Source organism: Lissotriton vulgaris, chromosome 11 (genome assembly GCF_964263255.1).
Source record: "Lissotriton vulgaris chromosome 11, aLisVul1.2, whole genome shotgun sequence".
In the NCBI taxonomy this organism is placed as follows: domain Eukaryota; kingdom Metazoa; phylum Chordata; class Amphibia; order Caudata; family Salamandridae; genus Lissotriton; species Lissotriton vulgaris.
Window position 1 is genome coordinate 1025496788 of NC_141699.1, and position 19950 is coordinate 1025516737.

A 19950-nucleotide genomic window follows, 5' to 3' on the forward strand; every position below is an offset into this window, starting at 1 on the left:
CGGCTCTAGGTGTCACCGTCGGGAATAGGACCATACTGTTGTCCGAGTCCGAGTGGACTGTGCTATCTTCAGTGTCCGTGTTAATTGTCTCTCGGTCGTCTCTGAAGGAGCCCACCGCTGCCACTGCATCCACCTGTCCCTGCTTTTGTTGGTGGGCGGTCGGTTTGCGCTGTTTCGGGTGATTGCGTCGGGCGCCGTTCCTGTTCTCCCCCTGAGTCGGGCTTTCTTTGGACCCATTGTCCGTGGAGTCCTGCGTCGGGTCCAGTCGCTCCTCAATGTCCATCACCTCCATCCATTCCTCCACATCTGTGGGGCTTTCAAAAAAGTGAGTTTTCTTGTCATGGATCACCTTCAGGCGTGCAGGGGACAGTAAGACGTAGCGTAATTTTGCCTTTTGGAGTCTCTGTTTCACCTCATAGTATGAGGACCGTTGTTTTTGCACTTGAGTGGTGTAATCCGGGTACAGTGATATTCGTTTATTCTCCCAAGGTATGACCGATTTTATTCTGATTTACAAAAAGTGAGCAACCCAAGAATACCCTTGAGGGCTTGGGTAATGAAAATGAATGGGTGAAGATGCCTTCAAGGGAATTTATTTTATGCGTGCTTAATTATTTAGACTAATTTTAGGAAGGATCGATTAGTGATCCTTATTGAGAATCAATCAAACACTGTGGAGTTTCAATTCAGTTTAAACAATTAGTTTCAACAAGACACAACATACAAAAAACAACACAAGGTGTATTAGAAAAATATAATTTTATCCACATTTTTTTTAAAGAAATCACTTCATATACAGATAAGTGAACAAACAGAAAATTAGGACTGTGGGTACACACATAAGTAAATTAATACGTGACTCAACAGAACCTAAAAACACCTATCCCAAATCACACTGAACTCTGAACTGACTACATGCTACGCAGCACTCTGCCACTGCTGTCCTGACTAGACCACGACCGCATGGTTACTGGAATACTTTCCGTGAAATTCACTTTCTACTTGCGGCGAGGCTTGGAGCTCTACACACTGCTTTACATACCGCCGAACAGCGATAAGTCACCTTGAACTAATTATTTGCCACGCTGCAATTTACCTCCATTATTTTTATTAGATTATCGCCGTATGGTTGATTGCACAACTGTCCCTGAATCCTCCACGTGTGGCAAAACTTCTCTATGTACCTGTATTAGTTTTTGGTCACCGCGTCTAAGCTATAACTTCATTCAACATACCGCTTATCAACAGATTGCAATTTTCTCTATACAGACCCCAATTGACTTCAGTCCTGAAGATGGTTTCCGCAATTAATTCATAGGAAACCGAAACGTCGACACTTCATCTTATCCCTGTCTTGTTTTATTCAGTGTGATTTGGGATAGGTGTTTTTAGGTTCTGTTGAGTCACGTATTAATTTACTTATGTGTGTACCCACAGTCCTAATTTTCTGTTTGTTCACTTATCTGTATATGAAGTGATTTCTTTAAAAAAAAAATTGATAAAATTATATTTTTCTAATACACCTTGTGTTGTTTTTTGTATGTTGTGTCTTGTTGAAACAAATTGTTTAAACTGAATTGAAACTCCACAGTGTTTGATTGATTCTCAATAAGGATCACTAATCGATCCTCGATTTTATTCTGGCCTGATTTAGCAGCATGTCTCTGTCCCGGTAATTTAGGATCCGGACAATGAGCGGCCGTGGTGTCTGTCCCGGTTTAGGTTGGCCAGTTGGGATCCTATGAGCCCTCTCTACACAGAAAAACGGTGACAGACCTTCAGGGGCAACGTTATCTCGGAACCATTGTTCCATGAACTCTGCCGGACGGGACCCCTCGCTTCTTTCCGGCAGGACAATAGCGCGAATGTTATTGCGTCGGTTGCACCCTTCTGCATCTTCCACGCTTTCCATCAGGGTTTTGACTTGACGTTAGATCACTTGGATGGAGTCCGTGTGTTCCGCCACAGCCGGGGCAAGTTCAGCTATCGATAGACCTTGATCCTTAACTTTGTCCGCTAGTTTCCCATGATCCGCCTTAAGCAAGGAAAGGTTAGTGGTGAAGGTGCCCATCTGCGTCTCCATCACAGCCCTGGAGTCTCTGATCTCTTTCAGTATAAGGTCCAGCTTGTCGCCTTGCTGACTCTCTGAAATGGTGGAAGTCAATGTCAGCGGCGCAGAGCCCCCGGGGTCCGCATCCTGAGTAGGACCCGCGACCGGTCCCTCCTTGCCCTCCGTGTTCTTCACGCCTTTGTGCACCATAGTAAACGCCAGGTGTCCTGTTGGCGGCAGGAGTGCGTCTCAGGGCGAATACCAGCCGTCCGAGGCGTGTCTTTTGCCCCAGTAGTCTCCCCGCTGGCCTCTCCCAGCACTCACACCCTGGGGTAGCTGCTGAAGATCGCCGTGATTCCGCTGGGGGGGGCGCTCCCCGCCTCGCCCAGCTTACAGGGGCGTTGAGGTCTTCCGCAGTGCCATCCACCCTGAGGCGCTATGTCTCTCTCCCTATCAGACTGGCTTCGGGGGCCCAAGGTCGGCAGTAGGATCTAGTGAGTGTCGCCACGCTCGGATTCCCAGCTATGTATAGGCGAAGGGCAGGCACCAGAGGTCGGGTCAGTATTGCATCAATATTGGCGCTTTGGGGGTGTTATCTGCACTGCTTCAGGCCTCTCCGGCGCCCCAGTCTCCAGCCCACCTCGTGGGGTAGGCCCTGCACTATCCCAGCTCCGCCGCGTCTCAACCGGGCAGTCGGGGCATCGCAGTCGGGTCCGGCCCTTAGCCCAGGGGTCTCTGCCTGTCGTAGTCCGCCCTCTCCGGAGTGCGGGGCAGCAGCGATACTTGAGACCCCGGCTCTCTGCCCAGCTCAGGGCCTCAAGGGTCCCCTCCTCACTCCCTCGGACTTCTCACCTTCAGTCCTCGCGGGTAGGCAGCAGGCTAGGCGGTGGGGTACCTCAGCAAGTAGTCGCCACCGGCGGCGGGAGTGTCCAGTCCTCAGCGCCTGTGTTCCGGCGCCTTAGCCCACAGTGCAGGTCCGTCCGCAGTCTCCGTCCCTCTTCCCGGCGCCAGGGTTCACAGGATGCCATCCGCACCTCTCGGCAGTCGCGGGGTCAGGGTCTCTGGTACAGGGGTCCGCTTCCGGTCCCGGAGGCTGCGGCGTACCGCCGCCTCCCGGCCCCCGCTCTCCGGGTACTTCCGTCACTCGAGGCCCCGGTCTGCAGTGTGACACCAGGCCTCACAGTCAGCCACGGCGTAACTCCGGGGTTCTTGCCACCAGAGCTTCAGGATTTCCAGCGGAGCAGGCGGGGGTTAGTAGTCTCAGAATGCAGCCGTTTTCAGGTGGAAACGGCCACTCGGCGTGGGCTGCAGGATCTTTCCTCCCCCAGCGGCACCGGAGCACTAGCAAACTCCGTCCGCCATGTTGGCCTGCTAGCCACGCCCCCTCCTGGCTCCTTTCAAACTGTGATTGCAGAGGTTGGTGGAGTGTCACAGAGTGCCCTATCACGTTTTTTCCACTGCTTCCTGGACGCAATGATGAATAGACTCCAATTCCATATATATTTCTCAAATACACAGAAAGCCATACAGGAAACAAAGTTGGATTTCTATCAAATTGCAAGATTCCCTCATGTCATTGGATGCATAGACGGAACCCATATTGCCATCACTCCACCAGCAGTCATCGAATATGTATTCCGGAATAGAAAAAGCTACCACTCGCTGAACATCCAGATCATATGCAATGCTAAATACATTATCAATGACATTGTTGCAAGGTTTCCAGGGAGTACACATGACTCTTACATCTTCAGACATAGACGTCTCAGTGCTAGTCAGTTTGGAGATGGATACCTGCTAGGTAAGTCATACACATGCAAACATCCATCCATCCATCCATCCATCAATATGGACTGGAACATACAATTACTAATTCCTCTATAACTTGCAGGTGACAGTGCCTACGCAGTGCGTGATTTCATACTCACCCCATACTTGAATCCTGCAAATGCAAGTGAAAGACGGTACAACAGGGCACACCGGTCTACACGTGGGGTGATTGAATGTACATTTGGAATCCTGAAAAGCCGTTTCAGATGCATACACAAAAGTAGAGGTGCATTGCGATACAATCCAGAGACATGTTGCAAAATTGTGACAGCATGTGCAATGCTGCATAATATGGCTATTCGCAAAGGCACAGAAATACAAGTGAGTGACTCTGACACATCTGATGATGATGACAACCCTCCACCAAGAATGGCCGTGGCAGGAGTTGGAGCCATGGCTGGTTGTCAAAGAAGGGCAGAAATTACACGTAACTATTTTTAGGTAAGAAAAAATACTACACACCAATATAACTTTGCTATTGTTCTTTTAATTCAGAACATGCAAAAAGTAATATTTGACTCATCACTTCTAATTTTTGTGAACTTTAAAGGTACATAAGTGTTAAAGAAAAGAAGAAATTGTCTCCATGCATTACTGCTGCATAGTAAATTGAACACTTTAAAGTCATTTTTTCCGCTGGCGGGTGGAAGCATGTTGCTCCTGTTGAGGAATGGCCTCTTGCTCAGCTCCAGTAGTGGAACACCTTCCACTCCTGCGTTGCACCATGATGTTAGTTGGGGTGGGGTTGTTACTACTCCTACTGGAGTTGTCCTTGCTTTCTCCAGAGCAGAGGAGAGCGCTTGTACCTGATTGTGTGGTTTGCATGGTTTCCAGGACCAATGTCATTATGTCCACACTCTTTACAACTGCACGTGTGCAGTCACTCAATTCACGCTGCATGTTGATGCTGCGACGCATGAATCTGCTGGTGACTGCACATAGCCTGTTGATGGCCTTGGTGTATGTGTGCATCCTATCCTGCGCAGCCTGTGGAGCCCTGTTTCGTGCCTTTTCTGTTTTTAATAGTGTCTTGCAAAGTTTGTCAATGGAAGCATCCATGCTTTCCTGGTTTTTGTTTGACTTCAGTAGCTGCCTATTAGTGGAACTCAGTGCCTTATGTTGTTGGCGTTGCACCTGAAGCATGCTCTGCTCAAGCCCTGCAAACATTGTGATTCCTTCACTTTGTCCTGTGTTATTTGCAGATGCATCCAGACGGAATGAGCGTGCCCTCCTTGGTGTGTGGTATTCCTGTTGTGTGGCTTGGGAGGACACTGTGACTGTCTCATTGTTGACTGTGTCAACATCAGAATATTCATCCTGTACCATTGGTTCTAAAGGTGGTACACGTCGGCGCTTCTTTTGTATGGTGACATGTTGCACAGGGGCATTAGTGACTTCATCTTCATTTTCTGACGTCACATGGGGAGGTGAAAATTCAAATTCATTCTCTGTCCTGGCCTCACTTGTATGTTCTGTGGATGTAGAGTGCAAAAGATGAATTTGTGTTCATGACAAAATAAATTAATTCATGGCAGACTACTAATTGTACTGCATTGCTGCTGCACACAGAAGTACTACTTAGTAAAATTAACATGAGTGACTATGATTGTGAGTGTTACTATGTTAAAAGCACTACCACTCCCATTATGCATTGCTCAGTTCTTGTTTCACAGTGTGATTGGACTACTATTCCTCTGACATGCAGACCACACACACACATTCTTTGTACACACACATGCATGCAATTTGCAGTCCTCTTACCTTGTGAACTTGGTGTGGGTTCAGAGCTGTCAATGGTAGCCACTCCACTCACACTTTCAGGTAACAGTGTGGATTCAATCAGTTCCTCGTGGGGTGTTGGTTTGTCCACAACAGAAGTCCCACCACCTGTTTGGTTTGCATCTTTGATCCTCTCAGCAAGTCTTTCTTTGGATCTGAGTCTCATGTCATACCACCTTTTTTTAATTTAATCAATGGAGCGTGTGGTTACTCCTACAGAGTTGACTTTCTCCTGGATCTCCAGCCAGATTTTTCTTTTCCTGGAGTCAGGTACTTTTAATGTTTTTTTCCCAAACAGGTCCTCATGGTTACACACCATTTCTTCTATAAGCACTTCTTGCTCCTTTTCAGAAAACTTCTGCTTTCTTTTCCTCTTTTCCAATGCCTGCTCCTCCTGTGCCTTCTGTGACTCCATTGCTATCCAAACAGGTCTGCTCTGCCTCAGCACACTCTTCCAACTGCCACTGGGTGTGGCTCTGGGTAGCAGGTGCAAGCAATCACTGGAACTTCCTGGGTGTGATGTCATCAGCCTGTACCTGCATTGCATGGTTCCCGTTTTTGCGATTTCTTAAAATGCGATTTTCGCAATTTAAGAAATCGCAAAATATTTGCAGATTATTCCGCCATTTTTAAGGAATCGCTATTTTCTCGCAGAATTCTTCTTACATACCATTTTGCGATTTCGATATAGCGATTCGCAAAAAATCGCTATTTAGGACTCGCAAAATGTTTTTTTGATACATCTGCCCCTAGATCTTTTTAAATCTTTTACATACCTGCTTAAAGTACTATAAATGCCTTTGTACTATTGCACATTAGCACACATTTTTAGGTTTTGCCTGTACAGCGCTTCCTCTGTGCTTGTGAAATCTATTGTTTTCAATATATCTTAAAAGGGGCTTGCATCCCGCCTTCAGTTCTTATTGGTCTATGTGCTTGCCAGTTTGTTTTCCTAAGTTTCTATTGGTTGTAGCTTGTTCTCCCTTCTGTGTTGCTCTTAATAGTTTCCTGAGGCCTAACTACTCATTCCTATCCGAGATGGTATTTTTTTTGGTTAACACTCGGTCTTTATTTAAACTTGTTTAGCTCACATTCCAAGCCTGCTTGTGAACCAATGCTGAGACTCGAACCTGACTCCACAGTTTGAAGGTCACCTGTTCTGGCCCTAACGCCACTTCCTCTGTCTTGCTTCTTCTTTCTGATTTTTTTTTATTTAATCTGTAGCACTCCAAACAAGCACATGTGTTTGTAGACTGTTCTCCCCTCATCCCTCAACGTTGCTGGCATCTACCTTAAACCCTGTCATTGCTTGCACCCACCATCCCCCACCCTGGTCATTACTTTTAACAGCCACTCCACCCCATCATTGTTTGCTTATTTATCATGTGTGCTGCTATTGAGAGTGTTTGTGGCACTGAACATACAGAGATAGCCATAAGGACTGGAGAAGAGAACTCACAGGGAACTAGAACTGATCAAAATGAATGGAAATCCAGCTGCAAAGTGAACAGGGAATCAAATAACGTGTATATGTATCCTCCCATGACGGATTCCCAATGCGCTGGGGTAGTGGGTTTCAACGGCTTAGTATTTCAAAATTTTCATGCTTGTGAAACCTCTGTGAACCTCTTGCTCCGCAACCGCGAGGCTGTGCCCGCACCCACTGGGCATAGGCAAATCTTCTTAGATTATACACCACTCTTTTTACAAAGTTCTGGGCCCTTTGAAGCATTTGTTTAAGGGAAAGTAGCCAATCCTAGATTGAGTACATGCTGTGCATCTCACTTGGGAAGAAAGGCAGGACCGTTTCTCAGACTCCTCAGCATGTGAAAACATGAGGCGACCACCAATGAGACCTGTGATTTTAGTGAGGACTCTCGACCTTTGGCCCGCCCCCCAAGAAATTACTTTTGCCACGGTAAGAGGGAGAGGCTTTTGAATAGTGGCCAGACAATGTTCTTCCAGCATTCCTCCTATTTCTCTCTGATCAAAAGCTCTGCCATATTAGCATTTATTTTAAACAAATATCCATTTATTAGTTGATATCACCAGATATGGGCCAGTTTTAATAGCGATACAGGGGGCAATTGGTGCAGTTTAATAAAACGTTGTGTGGCATCACACAAGAGCTAACAAAATTATTTAAGGATCACAGGGCCAGGCGTAGATATTGAATAGGATTGAGGGTAAATATGAACTCTGGAACACCCAACAGAGCTCACCAACTTACCTGATCTGCTCCTTCTAGTCACCCCCTCACATCATTCTGAAGGCACCTCCAACTGAAACAAAGGAGGCTGTTTGATTACCATTGTTTCTCATTAAATAGTGATTTGATGCATATACTGGTAGTGGGGCGAACAAATGCAATGCGATGTGCGCTTCTTTCAAAAGTTCGGTGCTATGGTCCTCTCACCCTCTCCTTCATCCTATCACTTATACACAGAAGCTTTCAGATCACGCATTTGTTCCCCTCAAAAAACCCTCCTCTACAGACAAGTTTTTCAGTCACAATAGCCATCAACAGCATGAGATTAGCAACGTACAGCAATATTAGCAGGTCTAAGCATGCAGAATAAAGCCCCTGTGTTCTAATGAGAAGGGTTGGAATGGCACATAAAATAGGCCCTGGCTCAAAAATAAAAGTGGCCCCAATAGCGAATAAGATGGCTAATAATGTGACCTGATTTTGCAATCAGGGCTGTTTAGAGCTGCTAAAGATATGCCCTAAAGGTGTTTTGCAACATATGGGAGACTTCATGAATATGTGCTTGCTGCAGGCAATGTTTGTGGTAGCATCTTAGAAATCAACAGCAAAAAACAGCCCAATAGATCATAAAGCAGGCCAATAAAAAAAATCTTTATTAATTTTTCAATACTAAAACACTAACCCCACTCCCAACCTTTCCCCCCACACCTCTCAGACAGAAAAAAACTACAATTCATTAAGCATAAATAATCAACTACATTAAATTACATCATTTCATAGTTATAAGAATAAATATCCCAAAAAAGTGTTAATACAACTCAGCTAACAGAAATGCAGTGTGATTCCATCAGAGACCTAAGGAGACACATGCAGACTTCCTCCCTTCTATATAGAAGCCATTCTACACCCAGAAACAGGAATGGGAGATGATAACATAACATCTATCTTACTCGACCCTGAACTTGAATCCACTCCAACAGGGGAGTCCATATCCTCATACCTCTATGGCATGAGTGGTTCCCTTTACACTTATATATGGCTATTTCCAAACTATAGGTTGCTAAATATCTGGCCACCCATTGCTGAAAAACTGGGGGTCAAGAGTCCAGACAAGGCTGAGGCAATACACAGCCTTATAACCGCCATTGAGATAAACGTCAGTTGATCCCCCTTCCCCAACAGGTCTAACTCCGATATCCCTAAAAAAATTACATCATTAGATATTATTACTTCTATTTTTAAAACCTCAGATAAAAAAAATTATATATCCTTAATTAGGCTTTGTAAAACATTGCACAACGCAAAAATGTGAATAATATCTGCATTATAGAAAACACAACGTGAGCAGAGCATTCCCTTTCCAGCCCCCCATTTTGCTCTCTTGTCAGGTGTATAGTATGAAAAGGAGTAGGTCTTATAAATCTGTGCTTGTAACCTAGCTGACATTAAAACAAATTCAGCCAGCTCATATGCATACATAAATGTATTATCAGAAACCCCCACTTACATTTGCCATTTTTGAGAACATTTCTCCAAATCATCAGGCATGGCTAAGTTCAGACGACCGTAGATCTCCCCAACAGAAATTACGTTATCCTTTAAAATTCTCTCTATGGTTTTCACTCTCTCAAACTTAGCCTGCCACCTCTTTTCCGTAGAAGAAAATCTGTAATTTGAAGACACTTAAAAAAATCCCTCCACTCAAGCTTATATTCCTTTTTCATCCCATCAAAGGAGCGGAGCCCTGAAAGGGGAGAAAAAGCAGCCAATTTGGTCAATTTACCTTTTCATCCACTTCTCCATATACTAATCTCAGGTAGATTGTGATTATTAAATATGGGTGTATAAAAAAATTGTCTACCAATTCCTAAAATTCTACGTACAGCACTCAAAACCTTAAAAACACTAAAAAGAGTTTTAAAGCAGACTTTCTTTATAATAGCTGTCATGTAGTTGTCGCCACAAACATCCTTATGCTACTCTCGCCAACATGAGTTCAAATGGAAATGGAACCTTATCTGTTTGTATATTATCACAATTTGCCCTCAACAACACGTGGCTATAAATCAGTGTAGAAGCCCAATAATATCATTTGAAGATTGGGAGAGCTAATGCCCCGCTCTCTCTCGATAGAGAGAGCAACCTAAGGGCTCGTCGAGGTCGCGAATAAGCCCGAACAAATCAGGAAAATATAGTTTCCATAATTTTGAACCATTGGGTAGTAAATTCAAGGCATATAGCCCGAAAAAAGTATAAGATTTTTAAAAACAAAATCATCTTGATCACATTACACCTAACACCTATGGATAGATGTAATTTGTTTCATCTTGATAGATCTTTTTTGTTTTTTCCATGAGGTGCTCGATATTGTCACTAACCACACTATCCAGTTTCGTAGACAGGCTTATACAAAGATATATGGCATTTTCCACTACTTGGCTGTCAGTCATCTTAACCTTATTATTAAGAACTATCTGTGCCTTATCTCTATTCAGAGCATAACAGGAAATACACCCAAAACATTCAGCCTCCTCCTCAATTACTACTATTGCAGAACTTGGATCAGGTGTTACAAGAGCAATATCGTCTGCATAGGCCAAAGTTTTGGTTGCTTAATTTTGCTCCCATATTGCCGGGATTTGATTATTACTTTCTAACCTTCGAATAAAGGGATCAATAAAAACTGCAAATAAAAGAGGAGAACAAGGACATCCCTGCCTGGTTCCAAGAGAGATTATTAAGGTTTTGGCGAGGGTACCATTCACCATCATCACCCCCGTGGGTTTGACCTATTGGATTTTAACTGCTTGGATAAAACCATCCCCAATACCAACTCTAGACATTGTAGTCCAGAGATATTGTCAGGAGACCCTATCGAAGGCTTTCTCTGCATCCAATAGGATAAGAGCCATGGGGACCCCTGCAACATTGGTAAAATCAAAGAGTGATATCAGTCTCTGAATATGATCTATTGTGGTCTTCCCTGGAATGAACCTGTGTTGGCACACTGAAATAATGTTATGAATTATTGGTGCAAGTCGCATAGCCAACATATTTAAATACATTTTGAGTCAGCATTTATCAGGGTGATCGTGCGGTATGAATCCAATTCGAGAGCCGATTTGTATTTTTTTTTTAAACACACAATTTTGTCTGCAGAGCATGAGCCAGGGGTGTGTCCACCTTTAAAAATGTGTAATAATAATTCATTCATGATTCCTTTTAACTGAGGAGAAAAGGTGAGATAACATCCGGTCTGGATGCCTTCTGTTCCCTCTGCTTTCCCCTTCGCTAGGCTATTTATGGATAGTAAAATCTCGATCCATTGTGGAGAATTGTCTAAACTTTCCTGATACTCTTTAGAGAATTCTGAATATGGAGCTGAGTATTCCATATCATTTTGTTCCACCCCAGTAGTAGCCTTATATAGGTTTGATAATACCTGCTGCTCTAATCAGGGCTGGGTCAGCAATCTGGCCTAAAACTGGATCTTTAATTTGTCGGATTAGATTAGATGTTATTTGTTGCCTAGTCCGTACGGTCAGGTGATGACCTATATGTTCACTGAGCTCATATGCCACTTGTTTTTGAGTTGTTAATTTGCTCTTAGCCTTATCTGGCAAGATGTCAAAAATAGCATTTTTGGGGATCGCCACCTGTCATTGCCCTGGCTCTGAGACCCTTCCCCCATGAACAGCCCTCACTAAACCTTCCTCAGCCACCACTAGGTAATCCAGTATGTATTTCATTGTTTGCTTATTATGTTTATTATAGTTCACAGAATATCTCAATGTTCCCCCTGGATGCCCACTTTAAGGGCATCCCATACCAACTCAATTGATACTGTTGTGTAGTTCCTATAAACTTATATAGGATCTGCGAGTTTAGACAACATATACTGTGGGTTTGATGTCCAGATTAATTCCAGACACCCCCACCAGGTATGTTTGCCTGTATGCCAGCTAGCTCACAGTGCCACTGTAAACTCCTCTTACCAAGGAGAGAATAGTTCTTGGCAACTATTGAGCATGACAACTCTGTCTCATCAGGGAACGTGGAAACAGTACAATACATCATGCTCACTTTGTCTCAGAGACATGCACAGAATAAGCAGTGTGGGTGTTTTTCAATAATCATTTATTGAACGAGAGTCATTCTAATGTAAAATAGGTGAGTTGAGACAACCATAATACAGAAACAGATATAAATGATTGTAAGCACCAATAGAGTAAAAGGATGGTAGATTCCTACCATAGTGCTAAAACAATGAATACTGGCAGGTATAAAAATACATGACAATAAAATGCGTACTCCTATGATGCAACCCTAACTAGATGTACCTAAGTGTACCAAATGTATGTAGGTGTAGAGCCAAAATTTCCTCTAGGATAAAGCCAACCCAATTACCTGAAGTGAGAGACTGTGGGACCCACGAGGGATGTCAGACCACTGCGAATTGGAGTGTCTGCGTGCAGGAACCTCAGCGTCTCGCATCAGTGTGTCTGCATGGAAGTCCTTTTTCTCCTCTCTGTGCCTCAGCAAAGATATGGTGTTTATACTCCGGTGGTAATTGAGCGCATAATAAAACAGCATAATAATAATAATAATAATAAAGTGGTACCCTCAAGGGATCTATCTTGCTGTGTCATGTCGGACTAGGATGACAGAAGGAATGACCCTTATACATAGTTATTATGCAGGAGATGGTAGTCCTGCTGAGATTCCAAGAATCCTCACGCATAATGAATCAGGCTAGTTTTCAGAGAAAGCCCCACGTCATTTAAGCAGTACCGTAACTAGGTTAAAGATCAGTACCAAGAACCATTTTGTAGTGTAATGGCAGGGGAAATATAATATACATAACACCCACTCCTCATCCGACTGGACGACACACTAAAACACTAAATGTACTTCTAAAATATGCAGACAACTAATAAGGCCAAAACAAAATGCGTAAAAATGTTAAAATTCTATCATAAGCTGTAGAAGTCTAATAAAATATGTTCGTATATACGATCCGAACAACTATGAGTGTCTGAAAGCCATGCTGTTCAGCAAGAAAGGTAAAAAAGAGTGTTTTTTTGTTTTAAAATTCCAAATTTGGTTGTTTTTTAAAAAGTCAAAACACAAAGAGGGGAGAGTAGAGGTTAGCAAAGAGGGTACCTTTCCTCCACGGTACTATTAAAATAATCAAAAAGGTACCCTCTATCCAGAGAACAAGGGGGGTATATTGTTTCCTTGCAGGAACACAGAAGGAAAAGAAAAAAATCTTTATTTTCGTAAAACCCTCACCCACTCTGCTTTCCCCTTGTTGGCATGCTTCATCATTGGGTCCATCCCTGCCCTCTACGGACAGGGACATGCTGTTACTAATGAATGCACAGGAGCACTGAATTATAAAATGCAGGGTGTCCCTATACACCTAAACACTTATGACAAATCAGAATGGAGTGTTTTTTTTTTCAAAAGTAAGGAAAAGGTTAAAAATACCAGATTAGTGGGTCCAAAAACAATTTTATTTCCTACCCCCAAAATGGTATGCTAAAATCTGGGAACGTGTGGGAAAACCCTAGGCGTGAATACCTATTGTTTCCTATTATGGTCAACTAGTTTCATGGCTCTCCCCAAGGCAGTTTGTCAGGACCTAGAAAGGAGAAATGATGTTCCCACTCCAGGTGTCACAATAAACACAATAATAAAAAAAAATTCAAAATAAGCATACAGATGTTTCAGAGCCTCGGTGAGTTCGGTCAGTTCTACGAAGAGGGAGTAGCCTTGATGGAGGTTTGACTACAGGCGTCCCTCCTTTAACTCCTCGATGGACTCATGGGGCCCATTGATGGTCATATTTTAAGTCTTTTTGATAATTAATGCAGGCCAATTAGGTGCTGTATTTTTATTTAGAATTTTTGATTATTATTACAACTATAGGTATTAGTGTGACTGCCCATATTTGCAAGGCACGTAAAGTTACCCTGTGTGCCTTTTCTAGGTCTTGTAAACATAGCACCCTTTCACACATCACTCTGCATGAAGGGGGCATTCCATGGGTGTTGCTGTGGGTGTTCCCATGCAGCATCCATGGAACCTGTCGCATTTCCAGATTTACAAGGTTATGTAAACCTGGGAATGGGTCAGATTCCTATGCCCCCAGGGAGGCTCAACGAATAGAAAACCCTTTAGTTCTTCATGTTTCCTTTCGTTTTCCCATTCTCGGGCACACATAGAAAGTGAAGACACCTCTCATAATTGGTTTTATGCAGGAAGGTGGCCCTCCCTGCACAAAAACAACCACTCCTACAACGCAGACACACTTGCACCATGGGGCAAGGGGGCCTGCACTGGCGCGTGGCAGACCATTGTGCACCAGGGCAGGGGAAAAGTACAGGAATGTCCCTTATCTTATAGATACAGTGCATTCCTGCCCTTTTCTTTTGATGCGCGGCTGCGCAGCGGGAAGGCTTGCTCTGCTGCCATGCGTCAAAATATTGTAAATGAGGCCCTCTGTCGAAACTGAGCGCCAATTAGACATTTTGCACTGTATTTCGCCCTTGCATTTCTTGTTTATTGTGAGTCTTTTGCGATTCTTGGCCAGTTCTTGGTTCTGAAAGCTTCATCCTCGGGATATGTTACATTTTAGTTAATATCACAAGCTTTTTTCTTTGGAGCGGATGGTCCCTTTTAAAAAACGTTGCAGCATTGATTTTAAAAGTGCTCACGTCACTGTACTCTTTTCTAAAATGTAAAGGAAACGTCTTCTTGTGGGACAGCAGCTCTTAAAAAGTTCTCTTGATGTGCATGTTTCTGAGGCGTAAGACATACTTTCTCCATTTTCTGCAGTTGTTTCCCAAACAGATGCGAAACAAGCATCTGTTTTGGTTCAAGTTTATAGCTGCAATGCACGTTTATTCTTTTCCACTAGAGGGAGGCATTACACCACTCAATGTTTCATTGTGCTCTGTCGTTGCCCAGAGCTTTCCTGCACTGACAGCGTATATTGCCTATTCAGTTGGTGATTATCAGATGAAGAAAATTATACGCACATTTGGCAAACAGTCTCCACTTGTCTGGGAACATTTGATTGCATTAAAAATAACGATATCTTTCTTGTTATCGGAAAGTAGTCGACATGATCACAAGTTACGTTAACAAGCACTCAGTGTCAATTTAAACGTTGCGTTGGGCCGCTGCATTTTTAAGTAATTGGATGATTGCAGATTATCATAATCATTATGGAACCAGTTTTCATTTTACAGTGGACTCATTTCTGATTCGGATTCATGCGATATTCACCTTACCGCACTGGAATGTTCTCGAAAAAAAAAAGAGACGCAGTATGACAGAAGAAACACGTTAACAACATTAGGCTCACGCAGAGACGTTTTAATGCATGGGCAAAGTGGGCTCTGGCCCAGGGCCCCAGCCTTCCAGGGGGCCCCCTGACAGAGTCCGCTCTGTTCTCCAGAGTTTTGCCCTAATGACCTTGAATATTTCTTAAACAGATTGTTTTAAATACTGTTTATCTTTAGTCTATTTTTATGTACCTGATGTGTGAGTCTAGTACAGCTATTTTGCAGAGTGTGTTTATGTTTCATGCAATATACATTAAAAAGAGTTTATTTTACATCAAAACAACGCCAAACATAGGAAATGGGAGGGCTTCACAGAGATTATTTGCAGTAATATTGGTGAGCTGCTGCTGTGTTACAATATTGAAAACACACATAACCATCCCTGAATATTAGATGTAAACACATTTAGGGCCTTATTTATGAGAAGTGATGCATCGCTGTGTGAAACAGGGATGCGTCACTTCTTAGTGCGCCCCCTTGCGACATGATGGATGCGTCATATTTACTGTATGACGCATAATGTTGCAAGGAGTTACAAATACGTCAGTATTTCTGACGTATTTTTAGGCGCATAAGTGATGCATTGATAGGGTGTGTCTGAAAATAGATGCAACACCAGCAATGTGTCCTTTTACATGGGGCAAGCCCCATGTGAAAGGGCCTGCATTAGTCTTACGCCTGCTGAGAGGCAGGTGTAAGATATTGATGCAATGACATCCTAGAAGTGGCGCACTGAGTTCTCCTAGATTTCAATGCGCCACTTCTACGAGGCTTTTTGCGGGGGAACACCCACCCTGCATACATTATACCTGGCGCAGGTAAAATGTGGTGCTGGGGTTTACTAATTGACACATCTGCCTAGATGCGTCACTTTGTAAATAGGGCGCAACATGGCACAATTTTTACACAGCCTGTGCATCACAAAAAGTGACGTACAGGCAGCATAAAAGTGAAGCAAGGCCTTATAAAGAAGGCCCTAAGAATTTGGACGAGTGTTCCTTTGCACTGTCAGGGACCTAATGAAATTAAATGAAATAGTGTATTTAATAAAGCGCGCAGCTACTCAGACTAGTGTGTCCTGGAGCGTGACAGTGGGAGGAAAACGTGCGTAAAAGACACATCAGTTATTAAAAAGCCAGGTTTTTAAGTTCTTCCTGAAAGACAGTAGGTCTGTGGTTAGTCTCAGAGACTCAGGGAGTCTATACCACAATTTAGCATCTAGAAGGCTGAAGGACCTGCCTCCAGTGTGGGCACAGCATATTTTAGGCATGATGGCCAGGTTGGCATTGGAAGATCTTAGGGGTCTATATGTTGAGTAGCAATTAACACGCTTATTTAGGTAGCCGGCTCCTAAGCCATGGAAAGCTTCAAAGAAGATGGTCATCGCTTTGAAGTCGATCTGCTCTTTTATGCGGAGCCATTGTAGAGACTTAAGAATAGGGGTCATACTAGATCTGGGTTTAGATCTCAGGAGGGCTCAGGCCGCTGCGTTTTGTACCACTTGTAGGCGCTGGAGAAAGGATTGGGAAGACCGAGGTACAACCGGTTGACATAGTCAAGCTTTGATGTCACCAGAGCCTGCACCACGATCTTTCTGCTCTCAAGCAGTAACAGTGACCACAATTTTTTTGCATCCAGAGTATGCCAAAGCAAGCACCAGTTAGATTTTGGATTTGAAAGTGCATGGAGAGTGTCTTGTCTACGACAATACCTAAGGTTGTGAATTTCTCCTTTTCCGCGGGCGGGGCGGCAAATCTTTTGGCCACTAAGAGCTCCAGTCAGGTGTTTCTGGATTACCAAAGAAAACAACTTCAGTTTTGTCAGCATTGCAGTTCAGCTGATTGATCTTAAGCCAGTTAAAAACCTTCGTGAGGCAAGACCTAATCATTGCCATGTCAAACTCGGTTCCTTTTTCACATGAAAAAATAAGCTGAGTGTCATCAGCACAGGAAATACTTTTGCCGCCCTCTTCCTCTACCAGAAATGCAAAGGGGGACAGATATATATTAAAAAGGGTAGGACTGAGACTGGAGCCCTCTGGGACACCTACATTCATGGCCGGAACCGGAGATGAGAAAGGGGGAGCCAGATGTCCTGAGATCTATTTGCCAAGAAGGATGACATCCATGTTAAGGCGGTCCCCCCCAGGCCGATGTTAGCAAGTTTCTCTAGGAGCCTCTCATGTGGGACCGTATCGAAGGCCACAGACAGATTGAGCAGTATCAGAACAGCCTTGTCTCCCTGGTCCAGCTTACCCGTGAGAAATTCAGTCACTTCCAGCAGAGTGGACTCTGTATTGTAGTTAGCCCTAAAACCGGATTGGGACTCATGAAGGAGCTGTCCATCTTCAATGTGTTTTTGGAGGGCCTTGTTTACACGCTTCTCTAATACTTTGGAGAGGGCTATAAGAAGAGAGATTGGCCTGTAGTTGGCATGCTCCATTGGTTTGGCGTTAGCCTTTATTATCAGTGGAAGAATCTTAGCATTCTTCCATAATTTCGGCATGCTGCCTGAGGAGAAGGAAGCATTAAAGAGCTGGTTTACCGTGGGGTTTATGGTGGGACCTAATAGGTTCTGGATATTCACTGGACATGGGTCAGTAGGAGAGCCACACTTAATGCTTTGGAGAAGGGTCAGTGACTCTTCAAGCTGAAACTCAGGGAAAGTTAGTAAAGATGGAGGATCCAAGAGATGAAATTTGCTATTAGAACTAAGGTAGAAGGTCAGCTCTTCCTCTGAGATGTTAGTAAAGGCTTGTTGGATCACAGAGATCATTTTGTGGAAGAATTGAGCTATTTGCTTAGCCATTCTTCTGTGCATGCTCCTTCCTTTGTGCCAGCTTTCGGGCGGTAAAGGATTTAAATATGCTAAAGATTTCCTTACTCCTATTTGGGCATTTTCTATCTTGGTTTGAAAGAAGTTTTTCTTGGCTGCCTTCACGAGAATGTAATTAGCTTTTAAGGTGTCTTTATACACCTTCCTGTCCTCAGGTAGATAGGATTTACGCGATTTCCGTTCCATTTTTCTACAATTTCTTTTGCTAGATCTGAGGGAATCGTTAAACCATGGAGTTGGTGGGGACGACCTCTTTGAGGAGCGGGAAACAACCGGTACCACTGAATTAATTGAGAAGGCGTCAGAGTCAGGACAGCCAGACCGCTCCGGTGAGGAATGACCAAGGGCATCTGCTAACATCGGGATGGAAATTTTATGGAACGTTCTGTAATTAGGGACCCTCTGCCCTGCATTAGCCTGAGGGGCAGTGGTAGAGTTGGGAATTATTAATTTTAATAGGAGGTGGTCAGACCAGGTAATGGGAAGAGGTAGGCTTACTGATATGTCAAAGTTGTGAAAGATTTGGTCTAGGGTATGGCCCTTCTCATGGGTGGCCGAAAAATAGATGGAAACATGTTGCAGGCCTGCTGCATCTCCATCAAGGAAATTGTTTGAGGGCATTTTCCATTGTCCATACGTATGTTGAAATCTCCCAGAATGAGGCAGTTTTTGTATTTTAAGTCCAGGGAGGCGGTGGCTGTATTAAGCGAAGTAATAAAAGTTCCAATTGCACAGGGAGATCTGTAAATCAGAAAACTAGCTAGGCTACGATGGGGGGATAAGGTACAGCGTAAGCCTAAGGACTCTGCATCTTCGATGTTTTCCATCAGGATGGGAGAGCAGTCTATTTTTTATTATAAATTATGGTGACACCGCCCCCTCTTCCCACACGGTCGGTCCCTCCTGAGGATTTTATAACCCATAGGGTTGGCTGAGGGGATAGTAAGGTTGGAGGCTTCAGACAGCCAGATCTCAGTGAGAAATAAAAGATCAGGCTGTTCGTCTAAAAGTAGGTCATAAATATGTGGTTCATGCTTTTGCATGGAGCGACAATTTAAAAGGGTGGCCTTTAAGTCCTCTGGTTTCTTATTTGCGTGGTAGGTTCTTGAGTGTGAGTTTCCTGGGTCGGAGGAGAGACCAGTTGCACTTATTACATTGAAAGTCTACCTCCAAGCTCAGATCAGCCACTAAACACTGACATAATGGTAGCCGCCTAAGGCTAAGCAGTTTTTCCCTATTGTAATATAGTGGAAGAAACTTACCGGAGGGAAACTGAGAAGCATGGACGGCGCCGGAAGCCTCAGGAATACTGACAGGTGCAGAGGGGCTTGCCTTTGGTGCGCCAGCGGCGCACCCGCTGAGCACGTCCGTTTGCATCGGGAATTTATAGGCTAATGCCAATGATGCAGATTGGATCGCTAACGCAGTTGAGGAAGTGGAAACTGCGTGGGTGGAAGTGAGGAGCCTGATTGTAGCCACAGCCATCCGCACAATCGGTGTATCAGCCTTAGTGGACCAGGAATGGAGGAGGTGAACCAGTTGCACTCATTGCATCGAAAGTCTACCTCCAAGCTCGGATCAGCTGCTGTACACTGACATAATGGTAGCTGCCTAAGGCTAAGCAGTTTTTCCCTATTGTAATATAGTGGAATAAACTCACCAGAGGGCAACTGGGCAATATGGCTGGCGCGGGACGCCTCCGGGCGCAGACGGGCTTCCCTTTGACCGGCCAGCAGCGCGCCCCCTGGGTTCGTCCTTTTGCACAGGGAATATATAGGCTAATGCCTATTATGCAAACTGGATCGCTAACGCAGCTGAGGAAGCGGAAACTGTGTGGGCGGAAGTGAGGAGCCTGATAGTAGCCCCAGCCCTCCACACAATCGGTGTATCAGCCT